The sequence below is a fragment of the Hemiscyllium ocellatum genome, chromosome 21, assembly GCF_020745735.1.
Source record: "Hemiscyllium ocellatum isolate sHemOce1 chromosome 21, sHemOce1.pat.X.cur, whole genome shotgun sequence".
Classification (NCBI taxonomy): domain Eukaryota; kingdom Metazoa; phylum Chordata; class Chondrichthyes; order Orectolobiformes; family Hemiscylliidae; genus Hemiscyllium; species Hemiscyllium ocellatum.
In genome coordinates this window covers 30,249,706-30,274,163 of record NC_083421.1, presented here as the reverse complement: position 1 = coordinate 30,274,163, position 24,458 = coordinate 30,249,706, and positions in this window count along the sequence as shown.

The following is a 24,458-nucleotide window of genomic DNA, read 5'->3' as shown; positions in this document are numbered from 1 at the left end:
TTTACCAAAATGTTAATTCAGTTTAAAACAAAGGATGAAAAGAAAGTTGACCTTAAAGTTGCTAAGTCACAACAATGAAAACAAGTCAATTGATCATCTTTGTGGAAGAATTTTTTCTATCTTTATAATAATGGTGTCATATAAATAGTGAATGGTAATACAGTGCCAGAGTAAATTGGTTGCATTCTGAAGCACTTGAGCAAACCCTCAGTTGTATCAAAGCCAAGAAAGCTTCCAAAACAAAGCACAAAACCAGCACATAGGGGAACTTAAGATGCACAATAAATGTCTATGGTGCCTATAGCCTGAGAATGGCATCTTTGATTGTAAATAAACAGAGGTGTGGAATCAATATAAAAAGACATTGAGGATGATGAATTTAAAAGTGAGCATCTAAGAATGGAGTGATTAAAAAGGGAAAAATGAGAGAAATAAGTTGCACAACTGAGATGTATTTATAAGATGGAGGGTATAAATCCAGACATGTAAGAAGGAGTGAATCAGATAACATGGATATGGTGAAGAAACATGAAAATTGCCCATTTAGCATTCTGCTTAAATTTAGAATTATGGCTTCAGAGAATTTATGGTGCAGGAATTTAAGAAAGACAAGAGTAAGGGGTGACTTGAAAGTGAGTGAATGGTCTGAGATTGCTAAGTCATCAGGAATCAGTGAGATGCCTGGATTCCACTAGAACTTGAGCGAAATCATTTGGGACTGTTGCAAAGTGGTCTTTAATAAGCTGGATTCAGAAATTCAATACAATTATAATGTTTACAGATGATATTGCAGATATAATAACGGCTGACTTTTACCACTAATCCATGCACACTTTCCCCAAAAGAAATCTCACAGCATGTCCACAGCAGAAACCTTGGGGGTTTATTGCAGAATTGATAGCTCTGAACATTTCTGAGCAATTAACTTTTGGATATAAAGTTAAAAATGCAGACAAATGGCTTTCATGGTTACATCAGTTTTGAAGTCGGGTTGTTTCCTATATGGTTTCCTTCCGTGCGCCAAGGCAACTTCTCTGCTGCTCATCTTATTAACTACGCAACCCACCTTGACATTGTCGCTCTCAAGAAAACTTGCATTCAGCAGAGGCAAAATTGCACCCCCGTGCTATTACAATCCAGCATTTATGCCAGGGGCAGCATTTTTAAATCCCAGCTGCACACATTTTCAAATGCTGAAAGCCAGGAACTGACTGCACTTTGTGTTGCTGTGCAAACCCAATGACGTGACAGACAGCAGGAAGTTGGCACAACGTCACGGACAGGGAGAAAGTGAGGACTGCAGATGTTAAAGATCAGAGTCGAAGAATGTGGTGCTGGAAGAGCACAGCCAGTCAGGCAGCATCCGAGGAGCAGGAGAATATATGTTTCGGGCATAAGCTTCATTCCTGATGAAGGGCTTATGCCAGAAATGTCAATTTTTCTGTTCCTCGGATGCTGCCTGACCTGCTGTGCTTTTCCAGCACCACTCTGATCTAAACTCTGGTTTCTAGCATCTGCAGTCCTCACTTTTGCCCTGATGGAGAGCAGGTTCATCCTTTCTCCTCTGAACTGTGAGAGGTGATCGTGGCACAGGATGCTGCCAGCCTCTACTGAAGTAGCCACCCCGGTCAATGCACTGCCCACAGTCCAGAGGAACACATGGCAATGACACAAGAAGGATAAAAACCTATGGCATTTTGTAATGAAGTATGCCACAACCTTGTCTCTGCTACTTCACTCTCACTCTAACTCTGCAATTACCTCCGACAGCAACCTATGACTCGGTATTGCATGCAGCATTTTTATTCAGGGCGTTTTACCCACTCCATCTTCTCAAACTTCTCATCCTTCCTCTCCTCTGAGCCTCCTACCCACTCATTCAGGACAACTTATCATCATTTCTGTTCCTGCAGAAATTAAACTCCATCTGCCACTTCTCAGCTTATTGGCCTATCTGATCAAGATCCCATTGTAGTCTGCCAAACTGGGGTGCAGGTGCATAGTTCCTTGAAAGTGCAGTCACAGGTAGATAAGGTAGTGAATAAAGCATTTGGCACACTTGCCTCCGTCAATTAGAACATTGTGTAAAGGAGTTGCGATGTCATGTTGTGACTTTGTGGGACATTGGTGAGGCCACTTTTGGAATACTGCACACAATTCTGGTTGCACTTCTACAGGAAGTATGTTGTTCAACATGAAAGGGTACAGAAAATATCTTTTTATCTTCCCTGGAGTTTTGGAGGGGTGACCTTACAGAATCATGAGGGACATGGATAGAGGGAATAGCCAAACTCTTTTTCTATGTTAGAGGAGGCCAAAACTAGAGGACATAAGTTTAAGATGAGAGGGGAAAGATTTAAAAAAAGGTTTGAGGGGTTTCCTTTCATATAGAGAGTCGTGAGGGGAAGTGGAGGTGGCAGGTATAATTACAACAATTATAAGACATCTGGATGGGTAGGAAGGGTTTAGAGGGATATTGGCCAAGTGCTGGCAAATGGGACTAAGCCAGATTGGGAGTCTGGTTGGCATGGACAAGTTGGGCCAAAAGGTCTGTTTCTGTGCTGTATGAATCTAAGTCTCTGTGGCTGCCTTCTGTATGCTCCACCAGCTTAGATACTGACACCTCAGTGTCTCTCAAGTAGATTCAGGAGCCTGTTCTGGTGAACACTTCATTGCCACATTGTTGTGGTTGACTGAGGGTGAAATGTCATTGGAGTTCAGATGAATACCTGAGACCAGGTATCTGGTCAGCTCCAGGGAGGAGAGGACTCCATAGTTATGGCAATTAATAACTTGGTGTAAATGTGCAAACACTCAGCAGCCAGGGGAACTTTGTAAACTAGATTGAAAGTTGGAGGAGGCCACCAACATTAGCAGTACCCTGCCAACCCTGGCATGTATGCATCTGGCTGTGTTCAGGGTCTGGCTGCCATGGATGCTCAGAGGCTACTAGGGATGCACACAGACCTGCACTCCCTCACTTTAACCAACTACACTCAGCATTAATGGCAAGAAGACACAAAAATGAGGGACTTTGACCACACTCAGTCTGCCCCAATGCCTCAAGCAGACAGGCCTGTGCTAGCAGGCACCCAGATGAAGGAGGAATTTTAAATAGACATTCCAGAAGTTTCCTTTCCAGTGTATCTCAGCCTGGCCTTTGGTTTCCTACTGTACAGTTTCAAATAAACCTATTGGACTATACCCAGGGTTGTGTGATTTTTGACTTTGCCCATCTTGGTCCAACAATGGAACCTCCACATCATACCCTATTGAAGCTAAAGCTGAAAGGACGCATTTCCTTTGCACCATGTGATGTTAGAATGATGTCTGATTGAATTCTATTCTTTCCTTGAGAAGTAAGTTATCATTGTTGAATCAATGTTGTGAAGCCTTGAAATACTTGTTAGAGTTAACTTCTATTAAATAACAGCAGCAAAAGCAAAGAAAGAACAGACAAACATAGAGATGCACAGCATGGAAACAAAGCTTTCAGTCCAACGCATCCGTGCTGACCAGATATCCTAACCTAATCTAGTCTCATTTGCCAGCACTTGGCCCATATCCTTCTAAACCCTTCCTATTCACATACCGATCCAGATGCCTTTTAAATGCTGTAATTGTACCAGCCTCCATCACTTCCTCTGGCAGCTCATTCCATACATGCATTATCCTCTGTGTGAAAATAAAAATTGTCCCTTAGGTCTCTTTTTCCTCTCACCCTAAATCTATGCCTCTAGTTTTGGACTTCCCCACCCCAGGGAAAAGACCTTGCCTATTAATCCTATCTATGTCCCTCATGATTTTATAAACCTCCATAAGGTTACCCCTCAGCCTCCGACGCTCCAGGGAAAACAGCCCCAGCCCATTTAGCCTCTCCCAAGAGCTCAAATCCTCCAATCATGGCAACATCCTTGTAAATCTTTTCTGAACAAAAATGTAGCATTAATTCTGGGGGACTAAATAGAAGTTGCTTCCCTTGATAATTTATCAACATTGAATGTCTTCACCAAACTCAAATGTGTTGAAAGCAAGTGTCAATTATATTCTGCCTGGCTTGTTGTATCCAAATGCACTATATCCTGCTGAATGTAGTACTCTGCCCACTCAATGGTTGTCATCTTCCTTCTTAGAAGACTGTTTCCATTTCCTAGGATTGTCTGTAATAGAGTGAACTGCAAGATGCCCTCAGACTGACCTAAGCGTTGAAAGAACCCTTATCTTGTCCTCCTAGCAGAGAGCTTTAGGGGACATCTCTGGGACACCCGCACCAATCAACCACACCGCCCTGTGGCCCAATATTTTAAATCCCCCTCACACTCAGGTGAGGACGTGGAGGTCCTGGGCCTCCTTCACCGCCACTCCCTCATCACCTGACGCCTGGAGGAAAAATGCCTCATCTTCCACCTCAGAACACTTCAACCCCAGTTTATCAATGTGGACTTCACTAGTTTCCTCATTTCCCTTCCCCCACCTCACCCCAGTTCCAAACTTCCTGCTCAGCACTGTCCCTATGACTTGTCCTACCCGCCTTTCTTCCTTTCCACCTATCCACTCCACCGTCCTCTCTGACCTATCACCTTCATCCCCACCCCTATTCACCCATTGTACTCTTTGCTACCCTCCCCCACCCTCCTCCCTGACCTATCACCTCCATCCCCACTCCCATTCACCTATTGTACTCTATGTTACTTTCTCCTCACCCCCACCCTCCTCTCATTCACCTCTCCACCCTGCAGGCAATCTGCCTCTATTCCTGATGAAGGACTTTTGCCCGAAACGTCGATTTTCCTGCTCCTTGGATGTTGTCTGAACTGCTGTGCTTTTCCAGCACCACTCTAATCCAGACTCTGGTTTCTAGCATCTGCAGTCATTGTTTTTACCTTCATCTTGAGATGCCTATTGTATGCTCCATGATGGCAGTAGTAAAGGAATGGACTGTATTGTATCTATGTGTGGCATCAGTCAGTGGCTTATGTAATAGAATCATCAACCATAGTTACAAAGGGTAGCCCTTGTCTCCCAGTAGCCATCTTATAGGGCATATGTGTCTTTGCAATGAAGTAGGAGTTTGAGAACTAAGTTGGATAAAGGGATCATGGCAGTTTCCAGGATATTTGTCATTGATTTCTAAAATGTGATAGCAAAGATCAAAGATAACTTGGTTATTGACCAAATGGAACCCTTTCATATTGATGAAATCAGCTATGTAATGAAACAGCAGTCTCAAAATTAGATATATGCAGGTTTTAAAAAAATATTTTGTATTAGAGGAAGATAGCTGTGTTGACAAAACTTGCTACCTGGGCTTTAGCACTGCTTCATCACAAGGAAGCCAGGTGAAATGCTGTAATCTGGACAAATTCCATTGATACATGTTTTTCATTCACTCATGGGATGTGGCCATTGCTGGTCGTCCAACATTTATTGTCCATCCCTAGTTGCCTTTAAGAACATGATAGTGAGCTGTCTTCTTGAATCGCTGCATGTAGGATGATCCACAATGATGTTCGGGAGGAAGTTCCAGGACTTTGTCCCACTGACAGCGGAGGAATGGTGATATGTTTCCCAGTCTGGCTGGTGATTGGCTTGAAGGGGAATTTGTGGGTGATAGCATTCCCATATATATGCTGACCCTGCCCTTCTAGTTGGAAGTGGTCTTGGGTTTGGAAAGTACTGTCTAAGGACTGTTGCTAAGTTTTTGCAGTGCATCTTATAGATAGTACAACTGTTGCTACTGAGCATTGTTAGTGGGGGAGTGGATGTTTGTGGATGTGGTGTCAATCAAGTGGGCTGCTTTGTCATGGATGGTGTCAAGCTTCTTGAGTGTTGCTGGAGTGGAACTCATCCAGGCAACTGGGGAGTACTCCATCACACTCTTGACTTGGTGCTTTGTAGATGGAGTACAGGCTTTGGGAAGTCAGAAGGTGAGTTACTTGCTGCAGTATTCCTAACCTCTAACCTGCTCTTGTATTCACTGTTTTTATATGTTGAGTCCAACTGAGGTTCTATTCATTAACTATCTATCTCTTTTGTATTTCCTAATTTAACTTTTCCCACCTCAGTTGATATCTGTGAATGTAGATACACTGCATGCCTTTTGTGATGTGAGAATGTAATATTTCCCTGTAGCCAGAAATGTAGCATAAATTGGCTCCATTATGGTCCACATAACTTCATCATACAATTGGCTATTGCATTAAACCCACACTTTGTTTCTTTACTTTTATATATCTCAAATGTGGACGCCATATTGACGAGGCTTCTATACTGCATCTATTTAAAATGGTACTTACTATTTACATTCTATCACTTGCATATTATGATAACATCTACAATCATTCCCCAGTTACTTCAATATTCCATACTCCAATGAAATTTTGTAATGGGTGATGACTCATGTATAACTAGGATAATAGAACAAAACTAAATAATATATGTTACTTATAACTTATACATTCTACATCAGTTTTAAAAACAAGTGCTAAACCTCTGAGCTAGCAAATGGTCAGGCCATATTTCCTGCATGATGACTGGTTAAACAGTTGTGCATTTATTATCCATAGGGGGGCTCTCACCCTCACAGATTTGTCTCTTATTTTCCTGTTGATGCCCAAGCATCCTTGGTCTATAGGTATTGTAGATTCCAATCCCAACCGCATCACTTGAGGGGTTTTCCTGCACACAATTCAAAACAGTTTATGGTTCATGTATGAGTCTCATTATGAACCATGTGGGTTGTGTGCAACAGCCATTGTCACCTTTGTGGTAAGTTCGTATCTCTGTGGTCAGACCCACCACTGTCCAGTTAACATTAACGGATTGTTCAGATCTGACACAACAACCACCTGATGAAGGAGCAGCGCTTTGAAAGCTAGTGCTTCCAAGTAAACCTGTTGGACTATAACCTGCTGTCGTGTGATGTTTTACTTTGTTACAGGTGAAAATGACAGCAGAACAGATATACTGCGCAGAACTGCTTTTGTTAATACCATAGTTGCTGGACTACTGAGGGGTATTTGAGTGCTACCATAGTGCCATTTGTAAACTGGAAACATAGGACAGCGACTTCATAACTCATTCCTTCCTCCTTCCACTTCTGCAGCATTAATTAGATTAGATTAGACTTACAGTGTGGAAACAGGCCCTTCGGCCCAACAAGTCCACACCGACCCGCCGAAGCGCAACCCACCCATACCCCTACATTTACCCCTTACCTAACACTATGGGCAATTTAGCTTGGCCAATTCACCTGACCCACACATCTTTGTGACTGTGGGAGGAAACCGGAGCACCCGGAGGAAACCCACGCAGACACGGGAAGAACGTGCAAACTCCACACAGTCAGTCGCCTGAGTCGGGAAATGAACCCGGATCTACAGGCGCTGTGAGGCAGCAGTGCTAACCACTGTGCCACCGTGCCGCCCATTAAGGAAACTGTCACAAGTCATGTAGTTCACCATAATGTTAAGTTGTCTTGGCTCCAGGCAGTTCCAATAGCCTTTTGTATGTTGTTTATCATGAGCTATAGTGGAGCTAGCTAGTATACTTAAAACAAACTAGCATGCTTTAGATTACTTACAGTGTGGAAACAGGCCCCTCAGCCCAACAAGTACACACCGACCCGCCGAAGCACAACCCCCCCTACATTTACCCCTTCACCTAACAGGCAATTTAGCATGACCAATTCACTCAACCTGCACATTTGTTTTTGGACTGTGGGAGGAAACCAGAGCACCTGGAGAAAACCCACACAGACACGGGGAGAATATGCAAACGCCACACAGACAGTCGCCTGAGTCGGGAATTGAACCCAGGTCTTTGACGCGGTGAGGCAGCAGTGCTAACCACTGTGCCACCATGCCACTCCATGTTAGCATGGCTCAATTATTTTGGAAAACATAAATAGTCAGTGACTTGCTTGAATTGTAACAAATGCTCCCGTTGCCCTTTCCCCTTCACACTCATACAGGCACATGTATCAGTAATCATTATTATCTCAAAGTCCTATCCACTTACAGGCAAAACATAGTTTCTTGAATGTCAACTCCACACGATTGAATTTTCTGTTCTGTGTACCAGCCTCTACCTCCATGTCAACTGTAATCTTAATCCTTAACTTGATGTTTCAGTCATTGTAGTTGACAGCTAACTCATGAAGTAACTATCTCTCTCATCAGTTCTACTTCCTTGCAATCAGTCACAATGTATAAATTAATCTAATCACTCTAGGTGTTGTGCCCTGAGTCCCATTAACAAACCAGGTGACAGATCTGCCCTATCCCACACTTTCTCCTTGATGGTTTTAGCTAATGCTCTTTTTAATGTCCTATTCATTGGTTCTATGGTCCTCATGCTTTTCAGGTGTTAGGGGTCTTGAAACATTTGTTTAATTCCCAGAAAAGTTTTAATTTCTTTAGTTACTCATCCTGTAAAATGTGATCCCTCATCAAAATGCATCTGGAATGGTTTTTCCATCAAATGATTACCTCTTCTACCATTACTCAAGCAATAATTGTAAGTGAACAATCCTAAATTCTAAATTGATCAATTGAGGACATGAGCTCAGTGGTTAGCACTGCTGCCTCACAGCTCCAGGGACCCAGGTTCGAGTCCAGCCTCAAGTGATTGTGTGCAATGTTGACATTCTCCTCATGTTTGTGCGAGATTACTTTGGGTGCTACAGTTGCCTCCCACAGTCTAAAGATGTGTAGAATAGGTGATTGGCCATGATAACTTGCCCCATAGTGTCCAAGATGTGTAGGCTAGGTGCGTTAGCTGTGTGATAGGCAGGGTCATAGGGAAGGAGTGGTCTGGATGGCATACTCTTTGGAGGATCGGTATGGACCCAATGGGCTGAATAACCTGTTTCTACACTGTAGAGATTCTATGACTCTATCATAGAACTGTATGTCAGTGCGTATTTCCCACAATACATACATCAGGTATTATGAAACTAACAGCCATTTAATGCTCACCTTATTTGTAATGTCAAATCAAAGATGTGAAATTTTGAAGTGTTGAATAACAGCAAACTAACCAAATAGGTTTCTGATATAAATCTGCACCATATTGTATCAAGCCCTATAGGTTCCAATAAAACAACATCAAACATTGTTTGTGTCCACCAAAGGCTGATTATTCCTTCCCGTCAGTGTCCTTTGCTTCTATCACTTACTTCCTGGCTTGGCTCTTTGTTGTTCATAAAATCACAGAACAATAGAATCCCTATAGTGTGAAAGCAGGCCATTCTGCCTATTGAGGCCACACTGACCCTCCAAAGAGCATCCCATTCGGACCCATCCCCGATATTATCCCTGTAACCCTGCATTTCCTATTGCTAATGCACCCAGCCTGCACATCCCTGAACACTATGAGCAATTTAGCATGCCCAATCTACCTAACCTGCACACGTTTGGATTGTGGGAGGAAACCAGAGCACCCAGAGGAAAACCACACAGACACAGGGAGGATGTGCAAATTTCACACAGACAATCATTTGAGGGTGAAATCAAATCTGAGTCTCTGATACTGTGAGATGCAGTGCAAACCACTGAACCAATATTCAATGCAGAGTATAGGTGCTAATCTTCTGTTTTACTCACATTTATTTTGTGAAAACATTTTTAATTGGAACTATATTCAACTCGTTCAACTTTAAGCTTTAAAGTACCCAAACCCATTTGACTGATTGTGGATCTGATGATTGAGCAGCCTTGAAATGTGTCCTGTTTGTATTCGTGAGATAGATCCATATAACTACTATGTCGGTGTTCTCTAAAGTGCAGCATTGAAGCGGTGAACTGTGTTCTAAATTAATCTGGCTGTGCCATGTTGGTGCAGTGGGACTGGTGCTTAGTTGTTGCTGGCTTCTGTGGTTGGAGGCTCAAGCTAATCGCTACCCATGGAGTCTACCTCAGATGTTGTGGAATGATGGCTAATGTAGAGGGCCAGAGAAGGCACTGTCCAAATGTAACCACTTTGATTCTCAAGTCAGGAATGGCTGTATCAAGCTTTATCTCACTGAAACCAGAGATATTCACAACTGCATGTAGATGAGGTAATATTAGGTAATAATGAGATGTTAAAACATGTAAAATGTTGCCTGACTGCTAACTCGTCTCAAGTAGCCATCAAAACCCTCAGTGGAAAACCAGACATTCTTTTTTCTTGACATCAAGAATCTCACATTTTCATTCTCGCCACATTTTTCCAACTTTCTCACTTTTGCACATTTCATTCAAACACAGGAAAAGTTCTGTCATTGTGTTATTTATTCTAGCTGAAAATGTGTTGCTGGAAAAGCACAGCAGGTCAGGCAGCATCCAAGGAACAGGAGATTCGACGGGTTTCGGGCATAAGCCCTTCTTCAGGAAGCCCTTTCCTGAAGAAGGGCTTATGCCTGAAACGTCGAATCTCCTGTTCCTTGGATGCTGCCTGACCTGCTGCGCTTTTCCAGCAGCACATTTTCAGCTCTGATCTCCAGCATCTGCAGCCCTCACTTTCTCATGTTATTTATTCTAGTCATGACAACTAAAACCACATGAAATTTTGGATCCACTTCACATCTCAAAACCTTGATCTCCACAAACTTCTCAACACTTCCAGAGGGAGCATTAATGATGTTAGTGCCACTAGACAGAAACAAGTTTAAGACTTCAATTTAAATGTCTCCTCAATGCTTGTTCAGTGTTGCCTAATCAACAAATACTGCCTTGCTTAATTAGCACAGGAAAGGAACACCAAAATGTCAACTGAGAATAGTTTTGATTTGGAGATGCCGGTGTTGGAATGGGGTGTGCAAAGTTAAAAATCACACAACACTAGGTTATAGTCCAACAGTTTTGTTTGGAAGCACTAGCTTTCAGAGCGCTGCTCCTTCACCTGATGAAGGAGCAATGCTCCGAAAGCTAGTGCTTCCAAATAAACCTGGTGGACTATAACCTGGCATTGTGTGATTTTTAGCTGAGAAGGGTTTGAAATGCATCTGAGAAAAGATAACAAGTAAACATTTCATGCGCACAGCGTCTACGTTGGAGTGGAGGATGGAATAACGACCTTTTCCATCTTTTTCGGGTATAAGGAAAGAATTACAGGTGAAAGTTAAGAGTTAGGATTTCTTGCCCAACCAGAGATTTAAAAATCCACAATCCCAGGCTAAAAAGACTGGAAAATGAAAATGCCAATAAGCTGCCAACAGGGACTGGAGCATATTTTTGGCCGCGTAAATATTTAAAAGTAATTTATTTCCTACCGATTTCATTAGTTGGCTTTTTAATAGTCATGGTCCATTGAAAAGGGCACATTTATCAGATTTTTATTAATAGAGCTGATGACATTAGGGTAACTCAGTATCACCTTATCAGTGAATTGAGAATAGAATGGATATGTGACACAGAGGATTGAATGCATCAATGAAAAAGGAATAAAAGAAAAATAAATGCATGAGAATGAATAAATCAGACCTGGAATTGGGTCAAAAGCCTGGAAAAAGATTGAAATTAAGTGACAAGTATATGGGGATGGGAAGATATGGTCTAAATTCAAGGAAGTGATGAGCAATTAATCCAAAATTTTTTTCCCATGCTAATGGCACAGTTAATGGCACTCAGCCACTATTAGTATGGAAAGTATCCAGTAATTTGATGTCTGGAATATATAATGTAAATTGCCAATCACCATAAGTTACTGCAGAGTTGCACAAATCTCCTTTTAATTTATGAAAATGGCAGCGTTCCCTCAACCTTTTTGAGTTTTGAATACTTGCTGCATTGGGACATTATTTGTCAATTAAACTCAATGCAGGAAGTTTGGCTTATTAATTATCAATCTGTTTACTGAGGAGATTTTACCTGTATTCAAATGGAGATTTTTTTGAAGTGAAAAATTGAAATTCAAGTTGACTTTTTTCCTTCTTTCAATCCATTTTTTGTTTTCCGTTTCTCAATCTGTACTTAATTTGACTTTAGCTCAACCGAATTTCATCTATCATTCCTGGTTCTTTGCTGATGACAATCTGACATTACCCTCTCCGTCCCTCCCTCGAGAGAAAATTGTATCGAATAGGGGCTTTTAAACATAAGCAGATTTTGCTGAGTTGTGAAATTTCCAAATTTGCATTAGCCATCTCAGTAGTGCAAATGCAACCCATCGGGTAAATATTCAAAACTTTAAAATATTCAGATTTAACAAATTCAGGAGGGAAATATTTAAAGCCTTTAAATGCCTATTTAATTCAACTTCAGCGAACCATTTCAATTCAAACTAATTAGTTACTTCAAAGACTGTGGTTGAAAGATTCCAACAAGTAATTTTGCATTGGAATGCCCATTACCAATCGCTTAATCACTATGCACAAGTCATTGTTGTTTTGTCATTATCCAAGACTTAGTGCAAGATCCAGTAAATGCATTATTACAGGTATACTCAGAAATCCCACAGGATTCCAGACTGAAACAAATCAAACTCGAGTTTAGTCATATTCAGTTCCTTATCCAACAATGTGGGCGGCATGGTGGCACAGTGGTTAGCACTGCTGCCTCACAGCGCCAGAGATCAGGGTTCAATTCCCACTCTCAGGTGACTGACTGTGTGGAGTTTGCACGTTCTCCCCGTGTCTGTGTGGATTTGTCTCTGGGTGCTCTGGTTTCCTCCCACAGTCCAAAGATGTGCAGGTCAGGTGAATTGGCCATGCTAAATTGCCTGTAGTGTTAGGTAAGGGGTAAATGTAGGGGTATGGGTGGGTTGTGGGTCAGTGTGGACTTGTTGGGCCGAAGGGCCTGTTTCCACACTGTAAGTAATCTAAACTGCCTTGCAATGCTTCATTTGTTAACAGAGCAACAAGTATTTCCTGTAAAGAGTCATACAGCATAGAAACAGACCCTTCATTCCAACACATCCACGCTGCCCAGTCATTGGCTAGCATTTGGCCCATATCCCTCCAAACCCTTCCTTTTCATGTACCCATCCAGCTGTCTTTCAAATGTGATTCTATTCATCTCCATCACTCCCTCTGGCAACTCATTCCATACACAGACCACCCACTGTGTGAAAAAGTTGCCCCTTGGGTCTTTTTTATATCTTTCCCCTCTCACCCTAAACCTATGACCTCTAGTTCTGGACTCCCGCAACCCAGGGAAAAAACTTTGTCTATTTATCCAATCCATGCCCCTCATGATTTTATAAAACTCGATAAGGTTACCCCTCCACCTCTGACTATTCAGGGAAAAGGTCCCAGCCGATTCAGCCTCTCTCTGTAACTCAAATCCTCCAGTCTCAGGAACATTCTTGTTATCCCCTTTTGCACCCTCTCAAGTTTAACAACATGCACTATATGTGTTAATAAAGGGTGACTAGGTGATCGGATACCAGCCTTCATGGAGCTACTTTAATGTATTTCTGCTTTAAATTTTTATGCAACTTGCCCTGTCTGAACTATTTCTTATGGCAATGCATTCCAACTATTTTAGAAACTATGTTTAAAAATGTCATACATTAATGGCCTATTTTGAATTGTTCACCAACTATCAAATCTCCTTATAATCTTACAAACCTCGATGGTGGAGCTGCAGCAACATCATAGTGGGAGAACCTTTACAGCACAGGAGAATCAGAATCTCAACTAATCAAATGCAATTCATAGCAAGGCGTCCATTTACCCATACACAACAATTGACTTCCATGATACTCACTACAAAATTCCCATTAGACTGCAAAATATCTGCTGCCACATAACACTTAGCAGGCACTGCTAAATATCCATTAAGAGCCATAGTGCTTACTCACTGCCAAATATCCATTAACCTGCATGCTACCCATCACCAGTTATTGTTAACCTACATACTAGTCATTGCTAAGCATCCAACATAACTCATGCCAGATTTCTGTTATTCTCATTAACTCTCACCTCCAGGTACATACTCATCTTCTTCTTTGCCTCAACTAGCACTTTGTTATTTGCTGAGACACATATGTCAGTCCTCCAATATTGTCTATATTGCATACTCAATTGCCTTTCAGTTAAAAATACCAACTACCTTTTCTTTCCCTGCATGCTAACTGACTCACCGTTCTCATCTTTGTCCAAATTCTCCTTTAACACAATGCACCCAATGATGCTTCAGAGGAACATTTTAAAATCAAATATGACACCAAGCCATTTAGGAGATATGAGGTCAGATGACCATACCCTTGGCCAAAAATGGTTGTTTAAGGAATGCCTCAAATAGAGAAGAGGTGCAGAGAGATGTACTTGTCTCATCAAGTATGCAATATATTTTTAAGGGAAATGCTCATGATGTCAACATCATGTCCAGATATGTTTTCTGATGATATAAAGACCCCATATGACCAAAACAAACTGCAGATGCTGGAAATCAGAAATAAAAAGCAAATATTGCTGGAAAAAAATCTCAGCAGGTCTCACAGCATCTGTGGAGAGAAAGCAATGTTGACACTTTAACAGAGAGACCCTCTTTCAGAACTGATTTTAGCAAGGCAAAGGTTGGTGTATCCACTACAGATAGGGTGGAGGAAGGGGAAGGAGTGAACGATCAGTGGAGATGGAGCCCAGAGAGAGAGAAACACAGCGAAGCAGATAAAGGAAGGTCAGCCTGGGAGAATCAATAGCTGCTAATAGGGACCAGTAGTAGCTGACAATATGTTACTGTGACAGGAGCCCATGCGATGTTGAATTTGATGCGTGGACGTTGGGGTAAAGACATGAGAGAAGGTGCTCAGGCACTTAAATTATTGAGATTGATATTGAGTTCTGAAGGCTGCCGGGTTCCCAAGTGGAAAATGAGGTGCTGTTTTTCCAGCCTGCAAAGGGCTTCAGTGGAGCTTTGCAGCAAGTCTGAGACAGATGTTGGCCAGGGAACAGAGCGGTCTGTTGAAGTGGTAGGCACCAGGAAGATTAGGGTCTTTTTTGCCATCAAAAACCCAAATGTTCTGCAAAGTGGTTGCCCAGTCTGTGCTTCGTCTACACCAATCTAGACCAGACCACATTGTGGACAGTGGATACAGTAAATTCGATTGAGCAAAGTGCAGGTAAGTCACTGCAAGGGGGTCTCTGAAATGTCCATTTTTTCTTCAATCAAGGCTTTCCCACCACTATGGTTGACAGGGCTCTCAGTCATGTCTGACTCATCTCTTACACTTCAGCTCTCTTCCCTCCTACAAAATCAATAAGGTACCCCTCATTCTCACCTACAATCCCACCAGCATCTACATTCAATAGATCATCAGCCTTCATTTCTGCCACCTCTAGACACATATTCCCCTCCTTTCCCTTGTCAGCTTTTGAGGGACTCGGTTGTGGGATGAGCGTGGGTTCAGCAACACCAGTGAAGTGGGCCCAGCAGTGAAGAGGTGATGCTTAAAGTGGGGTGACTCCTATGTTGGTGGGTCTGATGCAGGTGGCAGTGAGGAAGTAGAGGTCTCCCTTAAGGCTAGGTGTGAACATGGATTAGGCAAGAAAGGCTGGCATTGTGAATTTTTTACTTCTTTACTTTTCTAATGTATTCCTGTGACCTATAATGCTGGACTGTTTATTTCTTTACTTTTCTAAATTTTATTTTGTTTCTTAAGAAGTTGACCTTAAATATCTGGACCTGGGTACCTTTGTACCTAAATGATGCAATAATGCGACAACTGTAAACTTTTCATGATATTCATTTGAGCACATGTGACAATAAAGCTACTTCATTCATTCATTCCTTCATTCATTCATAGGAACCATTCCCTCTAAGAAACCTCAGTCCACTCTCCTCCACTCCCAACATCTCGTCACACCCCCTTCCCCTGCAACCACAGAAGCTGTAACAACAACCTGTTTACTCCCTCTCCCCTCTCAATCCAAGGCCCCAAATATTCCTTCCAGATGAAGCAATGATTTGCCTCCAGTCCATTCAGTCTAGTTTACTACATCACATACCATTTTTACTGAATGAGTAAATCCAAGTTAAAGCACAATTCTATAACAAGTCATAGTGGCTTTCTGCCACACAGAATGATGGCTAGGGAGTTAATGATGAACCATTCCTTGTCACAATTTTTCTACTTCAACAGAGGTCCCTTGGCATCCATCAGGGACTCAAGCCTAAATGGTCAATAGACTTGGACACCCCAGCAAAAAAAGCTTCCTGTAAATATTCATGTCCACGGTTAACTATCAAGCACTGTAGGATTAGTAGAAAACCTCACACGGTTCTATTAAAAATAATATCAAGGCGCAACTTTATGGTGATAGACAATGACTCACAGAGGACCATTAAAGCTTGCTTCATGCCATTGAATGTACTATACAGGGCTTCATTGAGCTTATTAAATGTATGTCAATGCACTACAGCAAAAATATACATCAGTGTCTGCAACAACCCTTACAATTTGACAGTGCAGGTTTTAGATATAACAAAGCTGAATGTTTTTGAGAACGCATTTCTGACTGATTTTATTGAATTGGCAGAATGTTTTGATATTCTACTGCAAAAATAACAGCAAAAGCAACCTTGGAATAACAGAATCTTTTAACTGTAGAGCACAATAAATGTTTTTCAAATCACAATGACATGGAGCATTGGTAGATTGCATGAATACATTTTAACAAAAAGAGGAGCATTTCTCAAATATGCTTTGTGATTCTGGTTCAAAAACTCTTTAAAAACTTTAATGATTAAAATCCTCTTACATACGAAATAAATAGGCCACATAGAATTGAGAGCTTAACATTAACTTTTATTAGGAAAGATGGGGGTAGGGTTGAGCAAGAGACATAAGGTGGAACAGTGGCTCAGTGTTTAGTACTGCTGCTTCACAGCACCAGGGACCCAGGTTCAATCACAGCCTCAGGTCTGTCTGTGGGGGATTTACACATTCTCCCTATGTCACTGTTGATTTTCTCCAGGTGGTCTGGTTTCTTTCCACAGTCCAAAGATGTGAATGTTAGAAAAACTGGCTGTGCTAAATTGTCTATAGTTGCTGGCTACATGGATTAGCTATGAGAAATGCAGTGTTACAGGGATGGGTGGGATGCTCTTTGGAGAGTCAGTGTGGATTCAATGGGTCAAATGGCTCACTAGGGAATCTATGATTCTGTGCATTAATCTAGCTTACACTATGGTAATAAATCTGCAGAATGTTTCGAAAGCTGCTGCAGATTGTACTGTTAACAAGACTTCAGCACATTCCTGATTTATATGACATTGGTGTGTTTTATTAAAAAGTGACCCCAAAATCTGCACAATCAGGGATTAGGCGTGTGTTAAATATGAGAATGAAATTACATAGCCTGTAAGAAGCCTCCTAAAAACAAACAAAGAGATCAGATTTTCCAGCAATTTCTGTTTCTGTTTCTGATTTACACATCAGCGTTTGTTTCTGTTTTAAAGAAATCAGTTTCCCAGCGATCATCAAATGTTCAGTTAGCTCAGTTAGTTGGATGGTTGGTTTGTAATGCAGACTTTAATTCCCACACTGGCTTAGGTCACTATTAAGGTCCCATCTTTTCAAACTTGTCTGAGGTGTGAAACTCAGGTTAAATCACCACCGGTCATATCTCACTACTGGGAGAGTAATCTTCTGGTCCTCTGGAACTCTGGTGATTTTACCTTTCTATTTGTTAGATGCAAATAGCCAGAATGCAATATTGATCATAAGAACATAAGAATTAAAAGATCAGCCATGATCTAATTATTAAATAGCAGAGCAAGCTCGAAGGGCCATCTGGGGTCACTTTTAATAAATCACACCAATGTCATATAAATCAGGAATGTGCTGAAGTCTTGTTAACAGTACAATCTGCAGCAGCTTCTTCAGCACCACACACTGTTCTCCAGCATCTGCAGTCCTCACTTTCTCCTAGTTGATTTCAACCTCACTGCGAAGCCTCTTCCAAGGATGCCTACCTTGAAGAAGTTCTCCTCCCTCTCTCTGCAAAGATGTAATTGAGTCCCTCTCTCACTGTACTCCCCAAGTCCTCTCCTCTGCCCTGAAGCTCTTCAAAGGCCTCGTTCTTGATGAAGAGCTCTTCCCAAAACATTGATTCTCCTATTCTTTGGATGCTGCATGACCTGCTGTGCTTTTCCAGCACCACACACTCTCGACTCTGATCTCCAACATCTGCAGTTCTCACTTTCTCGTAATTGATTCTGGTTGGGGGTAAGTTGTTGGAAGTGACTTTGAAAGGTAGGATTTACATGCATTTGCAGAATGATAAGATATAATCATCATGGTTTTGTGCGAGGGAAATCCTGTCTCACAAACTTGACTGAGTTTTTGGCGGAAGTAACCAAGAAGCTTGATGAGGACATAGTAGTCTACATTGTTTACTTGGACTTTCGTGAAATCTTCATCAAGGTTCCAAATGAATAGATTAATTAGTAACATTAGATCAAATTGGATTCAGGATGATGTTGCCAATTGGATACAAAATTGGTGTAACAGCAGAAGACAGAGAGTGATGGTGTAGGATTGTTTTTCAGACTGCAGGCCTCTGACAAGCGAAGTTCCACAGAGATTGGTGCTGGGTTCACTTTTATTTGTCATTTACATAAATAATTTAGATGACAAGATAGAAGGCATGGTTAGTAAGCTTGCGGATGACACCAAAGTTGATGGGATAATGGACAGTGAAGAAGGTCATCTAAGATTACAAGGGGATCTTGATTAATTGGGTCACAAGGCTGAGGAATGGCAGATGAAGTTTAATTTGGATAAATGTAAGGTATTGCATTTTGGTAAAACAAAAAAGGGCAGGACTTACACAATTAAAACCAGGGTCTTGGGTACTTGGGGAGTATTGGAGAACAGAGAGATCGAGGGGTTCAGGTGCGTAATTCTTTGAAGTTTGCTTCACATACAGATAAGATGGTTAAGAAGGTGTTCAGCACACTTGCCTTGATTGCTCAGATTTTTGAGTATAGAAGTTGGGATGTTACATTGAGGTTGTACCAGAAATTGCTGAGGCATCTTCTGGAGTGCTGTGTCCAGTACCAGTCACCCAGTTACAGGAAGCTGGAGAGCATTCAAAAGAGATTTACCATGATGTCGCCAGGCTATAAAGAGAGGGTGAATTGGTTGGGAATTTTAATGCTGGAGTGTAGGAGATTGAGGAGTGAACATATAGAGTCAGGAATTTCAAGACTACAGGACACATTTTTAAGGTGAGAGGAGAAAAAGTTAAAAAAGACACGAGGGCCTAATTGTTTATAAACAGAGTGGTTTCTGCGTGGAATGAACTTCCAACAAAGTGATGGATGTGAGTGCAGTTACAACATTTGTAAGATATTTATACATGTATGTGAATAAATAGTGTTTAGAGGAATTTGAGCCAAATGCAGGCAGGTGTGATTAATTTATTTTGGGATTATCGTCAGCATGGACTAGTTGAGCTGAAGGATCTGTTTCTAGTATAACTCTATGACTCTACTTGTATAAGAATCTGTCAATGATTTTGTTTTAAATGCTTACTATCCAGCCATGAGGACAATGTCTTTTTAGTATAGTTCCAAAGTGCAATTCCCCAAATTCTTTTTTCTTGCAACTTAGGCCTCCATTACTTACTTGTCAGCATTAATAAAAAGTTGGAAAGCTGAATAATCTCTCTGGAGGAATAAAAAGGATTTGCACTTACTTCTGTATCTTGTGAAGATGTGTCTCAAATAATTTGCACAAATTAATTTTTAATTGCAGTGACTACGATAATTGGGATGCAGTCAAATCGCGCAGAACAAAATCCCACGAACAGCACTAAAATTATTAATAGTTTTGTTTTCCTTGGGGTGGTGTTGGAAAGAGAAATGTTACCTGAAAGTGCCTTCCTCATCCCGGAAGAGTGTCACGGGATCTTTAACATCTTTGAGAATGCACAAATGAAGCCTTAGTTGAACATCACACACCAAAGCCAAAGGGACAACTATAACCTTCAATGCAGGTGAGTTGTTGTTGCAGGAAATTTTTAAAAATTATTGAAACCATGAATGTCACACAAACTCAGTCGCTTTGTTTTTGTTTTACTGAGGTTGGGCTGTGGGATCATGTGGCCAAATTGCTTTCAGTAGACAAGTCAGTCTTGGCTGTGTGTCTTGATCATAACAGGATGTCAATTTTAAACATTGGAGACCAAGTTTTGCAACAGCTAAAAGGAGGCTTGAAGAGTCTTTAGTTCTATGGAGCAAGAACTTTTCTTGTGCCCCTGAAGGATCAGGGATATTCCTTCCAGACCCAACAAGTTTAATTTGTCACATCCCACAATCAGAAAATCCCCACATTTGTTCCATGATTTTCTACTCTTTGATTATTGCTCATTAACTCCCCTCTACTGATTTGAATAATCAGATCCTGCTTGAACATCAATCTGTACCAGACAGTCTCTCTGTTGATCTCTTTCTCCTTGGTGCAGTAGTGCTCAAAAAATTACAACAGTCCCCTTGATTATCTTGGATAGCTGGCCAGATGCTAAGAATCTTGTAGTGAATAACTCTCCTCCTGACTCCCTAGAGGTGAAAAGAATTAATCTCCACCTTTCTTGCAGCCTACATGTGGAGCGCAGCAGATGGGGAAGATACTAAATGAGTATTTTGCATCAGTGTTTACTGTGGAGAAGGATATGAGAAATAGAATGTGGAGAAATAAATGGTGACATTTGAAAAATGTCGATATTACAGAGGAAGAGGTCCTGGATGTCTTGAAACGCATAAAAGAAGATAAATCCCCAGGAACTGATCAGGTGTACCCTGGAACTCTGTGAGAAGCTACGGAAATGATTGCTGGACTCCTTGCTGAGATATTTGTATCATCGATAGTCACAGGTGAGGTGCTGGATGACTGGAGGTTGGCTAATGCGGTGCGACTATTTAAGAAAGCTGGTAAGGAAAGGCCAGGGAACTATAGACTGGTGAGCCTGACATCAGTGGTGGTCAAGTTGTGGAGGAAATCCTGAGGGACAGGATTTAAATGTATTTGGAAAGGCAAGGACTGATTAGGGATAGTCAGTGTGGCTGTGTGAGTGGGAGACCATATCTCATGAACTCGATTGAATTTTTTTGAAGGTGTAACGAAGAGGATTGATGAACGCAGAACGGTAGGTGTGATTTGTGTGGACGTCAGGTTCGACAAGGTTCGACAAGGTTCCTCATGGGCGACTGGTTAGTAAGGTTAGATCTCATGGAATACAGAGAGAACTAACCATTGGATACAGAACTGGCTTGAAGGTAGAGGATAGAGGGTGATGGTGGAGGGTTGCTTCTCAGACTGGAGGCCTATGACCAGTGGTGTATCACAAGGATCGGTGCTGGGTCCACTGCTTTTTGTCATTTATACAAGTAATTTGGATGCGAACGTAAGAAGTATAATTAGCCATTTTGCTGGACAGCAAAGAAGGTTATCTCAGATTACAATGGGATCTAGATCAGTTGGGCCAAAGGGCTGAGAAGTGCCAAATGGATTTTAATTTAGAAAAATGTGAGATGCTACATTTTGGAAAAGCAAATCTTAGCAAGATTTATACACTTAATGGTAAGGTCCTAGGGAGTGTTGCTGAACAAAGAGATCTTGGAATGCAGGTTCATAGCTCCTTCAAAGTAGAGTCACAGCTCGATAGGATAGTGAGGAAAGCATTTGGTATGCTTTCCTTTATTGGTCAGAGCATTGAGTATAGGAGTTGAGAGGTCATGTTACAGCTGTACAGGACATTGGTAAGGCAGCTTTTGGAATATTGCATGCAATTCTGGTCTTCTTCCTTTCAGAACGATGTTGTGAAACTTGAAAGGGTTCAGGAAAGTTTTAAAAGGATGTTGCCAGGTTTGGAGGATTTGAGCTATAGCGAGAGGCTGAGTAGGTTGGAGTTGTTTTCCATGGAATGTGGAAGCTGAGGGGTGACATTATAGAAGTATATAAATCATGAGAGGCATGAATAGGATAAACAGACAAAGTCATTTCCCTATGGTGGGGGAGTCCAGAACTAGATGGCATGGGTTCAGGGTGAGAGGGGAAAGATATAATGGGGACCTAAGGGACAACTTTTTCACGCAGAGGGTAATGCGTGTATGGAATGAGCTACCGGAGGAAGTGGTGAAGGCTGGTACAATTGCAACATTTAAGAGGTATTTGGATGGGTATATGAATAGGAAGGGTTTGGAGGGATATGGGCCAAATGCTGGTAGGTGGAACTAGATTAATTTAGAATAGCTGTCCGCCTTGGCAAGTTGGACGACAGAGTCTGTTTCCATGCTGTATACCTTTATGACTCTATGCCTAATTCAGGTTTCAGGTAATTGCAGACATTTCTCCATGGTTAAGGAAGACAGCAAAAATAAAAGATGTGTTGAGTTGATTGAGATGCTAAGTGATCAGCAATAGATGTCAGTTTTTCAGGATTGATAATGCTACTGTTGAATGACAGTAGAAAATGAACAGAAAATGTGACATATCGGCAAAACAATCAAATAATAGGAAGTTCAGTGCCATTTAAAACAATGTGTCTGACAGCTCTTTCTCACATTGTACATCAGAACATCTAATCCTTGGTGATGAACTGTTGGAAGACACACTGATCAGAGGCCTTAAGGGTCAAGTATCCAACTTATACTTTGTCATATCTAACACTCAGCACAGGTCCTACTGGGATGCTCTCAAAATCTCTGGCTTTGCTTCAACACTTGACAGGGTGGTCAATATTCACGATTTGTACTCTACTACCTGCTGGAAATCCATCAAAATTGTGAAATTCGACTTGTGATGTCAAAAGCAGCACATTTTGATGAAAAGAGACTTGCCAATAGTCAACAACATTGTTAACCTTGGCTCCATCGGAGCTTTTGAATCAAAAGGTGAGTTTTTCAGGTTCTAATGCCAGACTTGGGTAGATAGTCTAGTTTAGCATATGGACAACTATATTGTTGTCAGTATCATCCTTTAAATGTCCTGGGTGCTGTCTTCAGTGTATGTCAGAGAGTACTTGGCATCATTTTAAGAAGAGAAGGAATTAATCAAATGCCTGGTCAATGTTAATCCTTCACCAACAATCAAGTCTGACTGTACAGTCATGCCAGCAGTATGAGATGCTAGCTTTTTCATCTGTGAGACAGCAAAATACATTTTGTGATTGCCTCCAACAGTGAATAATGACACTTCAAAAAATAATTTCTCATTTGTGACAGTCCAAAAATGGGAAAGATGTGTGTGCATACACAATCTAGCCTCAAGTTATGCTTAAATGAATGGTCTGAAGTTACATTCAAATTAATTTGTGTATTCTTCAGCACAAAATATTCCTTGAACAAGCACAATTAGGCTACGGGTTAATTTTTAATTTTATACTTCTTGTATCAAGGCAGGGTTTCACAAACTGTGGGTTGTGTCACCAAATGTGACATCTGGTGAGTAAACTGTGATAGGGGTACTTTAGGATCAATTTGGGAGGACCACAGTCTGCACAGTTACTATGGAAAATAATTCTTTCTGTTGTGTTCCTTACCCTGGGTTGTAAACTCATAGACACCAACAAGTAGGTCAAATGGGGACCAGAGGAGTTGGGTGGATGAGTATGTTTAAAGTGGGGTCAAAGGCAAAAGGAAATGTTTGGAGAGAAATGGGTGATTACAATGTACCTGACTAATAGAAAGTGGGAAAGAGGTACTTCAATGAGCCTTCTGTTTCTTAGAAGTTAACCGAACTATAGTGAACCTACATGAGTTCAAAAACAATAATGATTTTACAGTTTGATTTAAAACGTGGATTTTTATTATTGAATGAATTATTGATCTATAAGCACAAATATCATTTTTTTTCTTATTTTTTCCAGTATCTGCAGTTACAATAAGTTTTTAGTGCTCATTTGGGGTCGCAGTGGGAGAACAATTGAATTAGGATATTCTTACTTCTATTTAAATATGGTAATCTGGATATAGTTTTATTCATATTATTTATTGGTTTCATTGATGTTCACCAGGTAGACTGAGCAAATTAAATACTTATGTAATAGGGAAGACGTTAGAAGCTATTACTAAAGACATTAGTGGCATGGTGGCTTAATGGTCAGCACTGCTGCCTATCAACACTAGGGACTGGGGTTCAATTCTAGCCCCAAACTTCTTTGTCTGTGTGGTTTGCATGTTCTCTCTGTGGATTTCTTCCAGGTGCTCCACTTTCCTCACACAGTCCAAGAATGTGCATCCTTGGGAGATTGACAATGCTAAATTTCTCTGTAGTACCCTGGGATGTGTAGGCATTGTGACAAATGTGGGGTTACAGCGATAGGGCCTGGGTCTAGATCTGGATGGCTGCTCTTTGGACGGTCATTGCAGATGAGATTGACTGAATGGATTTTATGATTCTACGGTATTACAGCAGAGCAATTGAGGCAGTTCAAGGTAATCAGACAGAGTCAACATGATTTTGTGAAAGAAACGTCATTTATGTCGTTCTTTGGAATAATATGTGCTGTTGAAAAGGAGACATTA